Consider the following 9,272-nt stretch of genomic DNA (forward strand, 5'->3'; position numbering starts at 1 on the left):
TGTTCTCCAGAGTGGCCAAGTCTCAGGTGTGGTTTACTGCATGGTCAGGGAGAGCAGAGACCCCTCAGTGATGCCCAAGGAACTCCCATTCCCAAAGCTTCCCTGAGGAGCAGCTGCTGTTTAACCTTGGTAATTACAGAGCTCGTTAAGCCTATTCATGCCCTTCTACTGGTATGTTTAAAATAATGATTAGCATCAAGGCTGTTTTCTGTTCTAATTAAAGCTGTGATATTTGTCCAAACTCTGGCAGGCTCCCTGAGTGCTTGCAGTGCTGCAGCTCATGCTGCCTGTGAGGATCCCCATGCAGCGCTGTGTCTGCAGCCCTGGCTGCCTCTGTCACACCACAGCTATGGACAGCACAGCCTCTGCAGTCAGGGCCCACAAGAACCACTCATCCACCACCAAACACAAAGCCGTGGCAGAGGTGGAGGTGCTCAGCATCCCCGGTTTCCAAAGAAGCCTTTTCTGAGCAGGGTGTGTGTGCCTGGAGCTGCTGTCACAGGGGCTGTTCATGGTGCAGCCCAGGTGTTCCCAGTGCCCCATCTCACCACAGTCTGCCAGGGGTGATGATCCCAGAGTCCCTGCCTGCACCAGACCATGGGTGAGGGGTTTGGGCAGGGTGCTGTGGCCCCTCTGGGTGAGCTGAGCTCTCCTGTGCCTGTGGCTTGGCTGAGGCCACTGTCACTGCTGGAGGAGAGAGCTGGAAGTGTCCATTGGGAGAGCAGCTTCCTGCACACCTTTGGGATGGGAATTCAATGCATGCCAGGCCTTACCTTTGAGTGGCTCCTGGCCCTGGGGTTGTACCCATCCACACTCTGCATTCCCAGGTGACTGGGCACACCGCAGCAGGCAAAAGGGGGGTGGGTTTGGCCACACCTCGGGTCTGTTCTCCTGGAAGAGCAGGGCTGCCCCTCCCATGCAGAGCAGACGCTCCCACCCAAGGCAGGAACTCCCGATGATCAAGAGCTTCACACCCCCTCTGCTCCTCACCTCAGACTCTTGTGTTGTCTGGTCTTGCCTCATTTTTGGCTGGAGCCCAAGGAGCAATGATAAATCAATCCTGTTCCCCTTTAAGTACTTGGGATTCTCCATGCTGGGATAAGAGGCAGCTCCTGGCAGAGAAACACACGTGCTCCATGTGAGCAGACAAGTGTGTGCCTGAGGACCCTCTCCTTGGTGGGCAGAGCAAGGCTGGCTCCCACCCCTGGTCCTGGGGCCACCTCAGCCGCTCTTCACAGGGCTGGCAGCAGGTCAGGGTGCTGAGGTCCCCAGTCCGTACCTCAGCTCTCCAGCAGGAACACCTCCAGCTGGGATGCAGAGCTGTGCACAGGCACTGACAGCTTGGAGAGCCTCCAGCTGCACAGGCAATGCCAGGGAATGCTGTTTGGCCCCACCAGGCACACACTGGGCCCTCTCCTGAGCTGTCTTTGGACAGACAGATGTCTGTCCTGCTGCTCCCAGCAGTCACACACCACAGCCAGCAGTCCTGCTGAGATTTTACTGACCTATGGGGTTTTGCTCTGAATAACCCAAGTGAAATGTGTGGGGTGTGGACACCTCACCTGTGTGCCCTGAAATTACCTGCAGAGGTGGGGACAGTGGCCCTGTCCTTGTGTGGACAGAGATCCCTGAGCAGAGCTTATCTCAGAGCTGCTGGGCTGAGATTGCAGTCACAGGAGGTCTTTGCATCCTTCTCACAGGAGACCCCACTCTGAGGGCATGTCCTCCTCCCCATGAGCAAAGGGGTTAGGGTTAGGGTTAGGGTGGTGAGGTGTTCCCACTAATTAAGTGTTCCAGGTGGGATCCTGCTTGGAACCAGATTAATTAAAGAGCCCTGTGTTAACAAGGACTGCATGGTCTATGGCTGTGAAGTCAGAGGAGCTTTCTAGGATCTCCCTCGTGTGCAGGTTCTGGAGACACAGAGCAGGAGATTTCACAGCCCTGTGTTTGCTTTGGGCTGAGATGACCTGGATTAAGAACTGTGTTTTGTTAAAACACTGATTGAAATTCTGTAGTTACAGGGAGAGGATGGCTGCCCTTTTCTGTGCAGGAGAGGGTAAGCACACAGTCCTCAGGAGAGTCTGAGCTGCAGCATTTAGTGAGAAAAGGGCAGGAATGAGACTGACAGCTCTGGAGTGCTCTGGTAAACAGCTTCCCTGCTTTCACCCTTCATTTCCTTGCCTAGCCATAACCAGGAGGCTCACCAGTAAAGAAACCTTAAACACCTGCCCTCCATGTACCCCTGGCCCCTGCGCAGATAAATTTCCATTGCTAAAATTGAAGACTGAAATCCATCAGAGAGACATGAATTTCCATACCCAAGCTCCTTTCCTTCTCCACTTTGCTTCCCCCACAGGTGGTGTTTTCACTGTTCCTTCTCTGATTTTCTCATTCTGTATTTCCCCCAGGCTTCCCCTGCACGCTCAGTTCTTACCTCATTGTGTCTCTGCAGGACACGAGGGCAATCACAAGCAAAGGAAAACACACATTTCACAGCACATTATTGAATTGGATGTGTTTGCCAGGAGGCAGAAATCTGTTGTTCTTCTGTTCCACACTCACCTTCCCAACCTGTCAGGTCACTCAGAGAGCAGCTGAAAAGCTGCCCAGTGAATGTTTGGGGCACGACTGCAGAGCTGCAGGGTGCCTGTGCAGGGAGTGCCACCATCACTCTCAGTGGGCAAAAGAGCCACCAGGCTCTGAGGAACTGGGCAGAATGCTTGGGGGAACATTAATGAGAGCAAACCATCTCATCGAGGACCAAACTGTGAGCAACATCCACCACAAAACAAAACAAAACAAAAAGTCCTTGTTCTTTTTATTGGCAGCAGATGTTCATTTCTAAGGGGAAACAAATCCAGCTCCAATGCCAGAGCTGTGCTGGAGGCAAAAAACACTGTCTTTGGGGACAACCTGATGCCAATAATTATTATTATCCTTCAAAAATACATTATCATCCCAAATGAAATTGCTGTATTCCTGCCCTGAGCCCTGGTGGTAAATGAGGTTTCTGAGCCTGGCCAGGCTGTTTCTCCATGACAATTAATGGGAGCTCAAAGCCTGGGTACTGGGCTGGTTTGCCTTCCAATGCAGCAGCAATAGGAGTGGAATTTTAGCAAAAGAATAAAGTGTTTTTACAACCCCTTAAATACCTCTTCACACTCCTCCTCATTCTCCTCAGAGCTAGCCTGAAGGAACTACAGGATTACAAATAAATACCCCAATCAAATACAACAACAACAGAGCCAATGTCCATCATTCCTTACCTCCTACAGTTCATATTCACATGTCAGAGCAAGGAATGTGCAATGCCCCAGGTCTGTGCCCTGGCCACCCCCAAGGTCAGACAAGGCAGACACGACCCCAGGCCGGGGCTCCCATCCTGCCCCAGCCCCAGGACATCTCCAGTGAGAACAGGTGGGCTGGGAGCTGCTCTGCTCTGTGGTCTTATCCTGGTCCTGTCCAGAGGGTCTTCCCAAAGATGTGCCCCACACCCTCTGCCCTGGGCACCAACAGGGCTGTGCTCCTGCCCTGTGCCACCTGGGCCATGGAAAGGCATTAGAAATGGCAGCTGGGCATGCAGAGTGTGTGTGGACACAAACACATCAATACAGACAGAAATGGAATGGGGGAAAGGCTCCTGTCCCCACTTTGTACAGGGAGGGGGAGCAGAGAATGGGTTAGCAATGCTCAGCACTGCAGATAGGAAAATAGAACCCTTGTCCTACCTTCCCCCTCAATCCCTCCTTCCTTCACAGTGACCAGGAGAAACAGAGGCAAAACAAACAATTTGACAACTTGGCTTCACAAAGAAGCTGAGAATTAGTCAAGTGGTGAAGATGTTCCCATTTATAGCTGAAATGCCTGAACATGTTGCTAAATATTCATGGTCTTTATTAGCTCTGCTAATCATAACAGTTCTCCTGGAGAATGAATATCCCTACATCCTGCCCTGCAAGCTGTGCAAGACAGCAAAACACTTATATTCTCCTGAATATTACTAACAATACTTATATTCTCCTGAATAGAAGGCAAAGGAAGGCAAGTTAGTGCAATTCTGTTAAATAGAACACAGTGTGTGTCAAATTTAATAATGGGAGAAAAATTCATATCCTGCCATAGAAACATGAAAACAGAGGAAAGGGACACTGCATTAAAGACTTTATTTGGAGTGCAGCCATTGCCATCTCCAAGAGGGAACAGTCAGCATCAGTCACTGTTCCTCAAACACAAGCAACTGGTGGGTTTAATTCCAGAACAGGGTGGGAAATGGAGACAAACACTTAAATAACTGAACTGTGAAGAGGAGTTCAGGAATGACAATGTGCTGTGAAAGTCAAACTGTAATGCTAAAAACGAAAATTCAATTCATTTCCAGCCTTTAGGAGAGACTTGGTTTATTAACCTGAATGTGAAAGGTCTGAGCAGTGTATCACAGTTCAGAAGCAAATTAAACTGTCCAAAACAGCCCAGAGCCACCCAGCCTACTGCAACTCCCCACTGATGGAACTGTGGTAAATCCATCATGGAAGTGATCCAGGCACTCCTTGTGTTCTGAATTCTGCCATGTTTGGCATGTGTCACCAGTAAAAGGTCAAAATAAGCTGTGGAAGGAGCAGGAAGCTGCAAAATGTTAAGGCCATTGATTAATTGATTGCTTAATTCCTGTGGAAAACTGCCTGAAGCAGGATGTGGCTGCGAAAAAACACTGTCTGTCTCAAAAATAGGAACAAAATCTGCTGTTCTGAAACTTGCTGCCATCATTTTTGTTAGGTATCATAAATTATATCCTAACAGCACACACAGTCTGGGCACCTGGAATCACACTGATGGTAGTGTTCAGCTTGGTTCCAAGCGTGGGCTTGAAATGGAATTGACTTCTGCAGTGCTGTAGGAACAGCAAGAAATGGTCAAAATGAGGCTTTGAAAATCCCTGTGTTTGCTGTCAGCTACACCAACTGCAGGGTGGAAATCCTGGAGACCACCAAGGTCCCACAGCCTGCAGGACACAGCATGGATGGGATGCAGATGTATGCAATGCAAGCATGTGGCAATGACATAGAGGATATAAACCTTTATGCTCTGAAGCCCCATTAATTGTGAATAATGAGCAGGAATTCCGTTAATGGGGACACTCCCTGAACTTGGCCCTTACAGTGTCCCATAAAGCAATTGGGTTTGTCTCCAGCAGATGCATTAGATGCTCCATTCATCTGATTTTATAAAGCAATTAGTCTGGTCTCATCTGCCAAGGAGACTTTTATGGGCCTGTCATGGAGAAGTCTCTTCAAGTGACAGACTATTGTACAACCAGACCTGGTTCCTGCAGAGCTCAGCCTGTGGCTTTTGGGGTGTTTATTACTATTTTTGCCCTCTCACGTCTGGCTAAGTGACAGCTGCTCTCCACTTCTACAATTTGGCACCACAGAACTGAGCAGCATCAGCCAGTGTGGGCTGCTGGGGGAGTGAACATCAATCAAGGACCAAGTGCATTAATTCAGCCCTTATTACCAGGGCAAATAACAAAACACCAGGGATGGGGAGCAGGGCAAGAGGTGCTTTTGATCTGCTGCCTGTGGAGGCTCCATGTGCGCCCCCGAGGGAGGGCTGGCTCCAGCACAGCCCCAGGCACAGCACCCACACCTCTGCCTGCTCTGGCTGCTCCCTCCCAGCTCTGCTCAGAGCAGCCCTGGGTTCCTGCTGCTGGCCCCCTGCCCCATCCCATCAGGGACCCCAAAGGACATCAGCCCTGCTGCAGTGCAGAAACCCAACATCTGCAGCACATCTGGGCAAGGAGACACCTCCAATGTACCTGTTCAGCTCAGGGCTGAGCCAAGCTCTGGGAGTGTTCTGGTATCACCTCAGGGGAGCAGTTTGGGAGCAGACCCTGGAACTGGGGTGGGGATCACTGCTGAGCACTGGTGGGACAGGGCAGCCTATGAAATGCCATTAGTCTGCAAACCAAGCGCTGTCTGCAGCCCGTGCCTGGTGCTAAACCTGTCCTCACTTGCTGCTATTCCTGCCTGGGCTCCTCCAAAGCCTGGGAGATCAGACACGTTCCTTTGCCCACCGCAGAGCAGGAGTGGTGTGGGAGGAGGCAGCAGGGGAGGGCAGGTGGGGTCTATGGGACAGGTGAGTCCTTTGGGGGGCAGGTGGGCTCTGTGGGGGCAGGGGGCATCCTTGGGGGGCAGGCAGGCTGTCTCCACAGTCAGTGAGAGAGAGAGCAGAGCTGTGTGTCCCAGCTCCAGGGAGAGCCTTTGCTGCTGCCTGGGGCACAGGGCGGCTGCACATCATCTCCCACGCGGGAATTCGGGGTGTGCCCTCCCATCCAGGCTCCCAGGTAAGGGCCAGGCTCCTTCCTCCCCCTTCCTCCCCTGCTCTGTGATTGACCCAAGATGCCAAGTTACTTCTCAATGCAAGATGATGGTTTGACTCTGGCCCACCTACACCCCAACATCCAGGGCTTAAGCTGGATTTAACTGAGGACATTCCCCCTTATCCCTGCAGCGTGCTTTGGCCAGCCCCTCCATGCTGTTTTCCACTTGAACAGCTAAGTGATGATAATTGTATTCTGTTTCTCCTTCCTGAGCTAATTTTCTGACTCATTGTGGGGGTTTTTCTGCTAGCTTTTTGTTAATCTAGTTGGCATGTTGTGGTTTCTTTGTTCATTATGTGGTGGGGCTATATAAGAGGATTTGTCTCTGGAATTCAGGTATCCCCTGCGCTGCGTTCCCTGTTATCGTCTTCATCAGCAACTCTGCTGAAGGCACTCTGCTGCATTTGGCATGAGCTAACCTTAATAAATTCAGGCTGTTAATCACTCAGACATGTCTCGCTGGATCTTTGCACGCTGATCTGTGTGTGCTCAAATAGTTTCCTGGGAGTAGACTTGTGGTGACTCAGTGTTTCAATCATTTGCCCTCCAAACTCTCCCCATGGTTCTGCCTCCCGGGGGGCTTTGCCTGCTGGTCCATCGATGGGGAGGGGTCTCCTGATGGCAGAGGATTCTCCTGACACCCCTCACTCCTGTGGGGTCCCAGGCTGGTGTCTGCAGGCAGCAAAGAGCTCTGCTGCTGCTGCTGCCCCAGCAGCCCTGTCCAGCCAGAGCTGAGCACAGCCTGGCTCCTGCCCCTGGGAGCTCTCCTGGGATCCCAGCACTGCTCAGGAAGACATTTCCATAGGTGCCCGGCGGGATGGAGACAGATTGAGGAATGTTTATAAGGAATGTTTAAGCAGCTATTTGCGTACTGAGTTGACTCAGACCCAGCAGAAGCTGAATTTCAGAGATTCCCTTTTCCAGAGCCTGGCTTGGAGTCCAGCAGAGATGCAGCCTCCTGCCTTCCAGGCACTGATCAAACAACACTCAAGTTATACTTTTATTTTATATATTGTGCATTCTATGTTTGCCTGAGAGCTGCTGGGAGTCAGGGCATCCTCAAGTGATACAGGAGCCTTGAGGCACTGGATGAAGTGTGTGAAGCTCTGAATCTCACTCAGGCATTGATAATTATCAGTCCAGCTAATGGAGCCATTACAGAGATTCGATACAGTCAGCTCGTACATCCTGCCCATTTAGGGGAGAAAAATTCAGCAACGAGGAGATGCTGCGATTGACAGATCCAAGGAAAACCAGCCAGGTTATTTCTGACAGCAAGAGATAGATAACTACAGGGATTAGCAGAAGATCAAGGGGGTGTGGAGAGACCCCTTCTTCGGAGTAAGGGCTTGGACTCCTCCAGAAAAAGGTTATTCAGCCATTTAAAGACAGAAAGGAAGGAAAACAAACCTAATAAATATTAAAGACAATACATGGCAGTTTGACAGCTGCTCACCAAAAGCTAGTGAGGAACAGTAAAAAAGCAAATTATAGCTTCTTTAACTAATTAAATGAGGTGATGCTTATTAATTAGAGATTATCTTAACATTTTGAGAAACTCACAGTGATGTTTTTTGACTGAAAACAAACCCTTCTGTACACTGAGGGAGCACAGTGCTGGCAACCAGCACAGACAGCTTTGAATTCCCATGTTCAATAATTGTGAGCTCCAAGCAAAGTGCCTCAGGGATGAAGTATTCACCCCCTCCTGCTGCCACTCCTGGTGTTCTGCTGTTTTCTTCTGGTGCAGGCACTGCAGTGCACACCCAAGGTGCCCAGATGGGGTCAAGTGAAGCCTGAAGCAAGGACCCCCCTCCTTTCTGTCCTTTCCCTTCCCACTGCAAAAATGGAAAATAACAAAAAAAAAAAAAAAAAAAAAAACAAAACAAAACAAAACAAAACAAAAAAAAACACCCATAAAAATCAGTCCTTAGTTTCCCTTCTTTGGTCTGGCTTATTCTCCCCTGGGAAGGTGCTGGGAGTGTGTCCTTATTCCCTCAAGCCACCCAGGCCCCCCAGTGCCTCTCTGGGCAGAAGATCTGCCTGGGCTATCACCAGGGCAGACCAGGAGCCCCTCAGCAGACATAGTTGCCCTTGGGCTACTGAAATCCATCACCTGGTTTGCACCAACTAGACAGCCCCAGAGTCCTTGGCTGCTCCTCACAGGACATCCCTTCTGGCCCCTTCTTGCCCTCCTGTTGTTTAAATGAGACTTTTACAGCAACTAGTAACAATGCAGAACGGTTCCATTCTTCAGTCAGTGAATGCTACAGCCCTGATGAAATATTTCGTGGTCTTTTATAAAGTGCCAGTGTAGCTCTCTTAACTGAATTAATATATTTATAATAAAAAGAACTTCTCAGTGGACTACATTAATCTGTCATTGTGCCATCGGAGCCTGTGGCCATGGCTCCTGGGGTGCATCCCTGCTCCCCTTGTCTGGGGCTGGCTTCCAGCTCCTGCGGGTGCGACAGAGACAGGGCAGGAGGAGCAGCAGAATCTGAGAGCAAAATTGTTGTCAACAATCCTTACCTCTGTAGGAGGCTTTGCTATACACTAACTGGTGAGGCACCCTGTGGATGGAGTTCATCTGCATGTCCAAGTCCTTCCTTCAAACACGTGTCTTCGTGGATTGTTTCTGCTGCTGCGCAGAGCCCCACGTTATGGCACGTGTTACAGCCAGGGACAGAAACCTGGGTCCACTCCCTCTGATAGCAATAAATGGGAAAACCTGAAAGCAGATCACGATGTCTGAGAAGCTCCATGTCCCCTGTACATATTCCTGCCCCCTGGGCCAGCTGCAGCATGGGTTTTACTGGTGCTGGAGAGGCTGTGTGCCCATCATGCCAAGCAGAGGAGGGGCTATAGTAAGATAAGCCAAAAATCAGCAGTAAAA

This window comes from Camarhynchus parvulus, chromosome 4A (assembly GCF_901933205.1).
Source record: "Camarhynchus parvulus chromosome 4A, STF_HiC, whole genome shotgun sequence".
Lineage (NCBI taxonomy): Eukaryota > Metazoa > Chordata > Aves > Passeriformes > Thraupidae > Camarhynchus > Camarhynchus parvulus.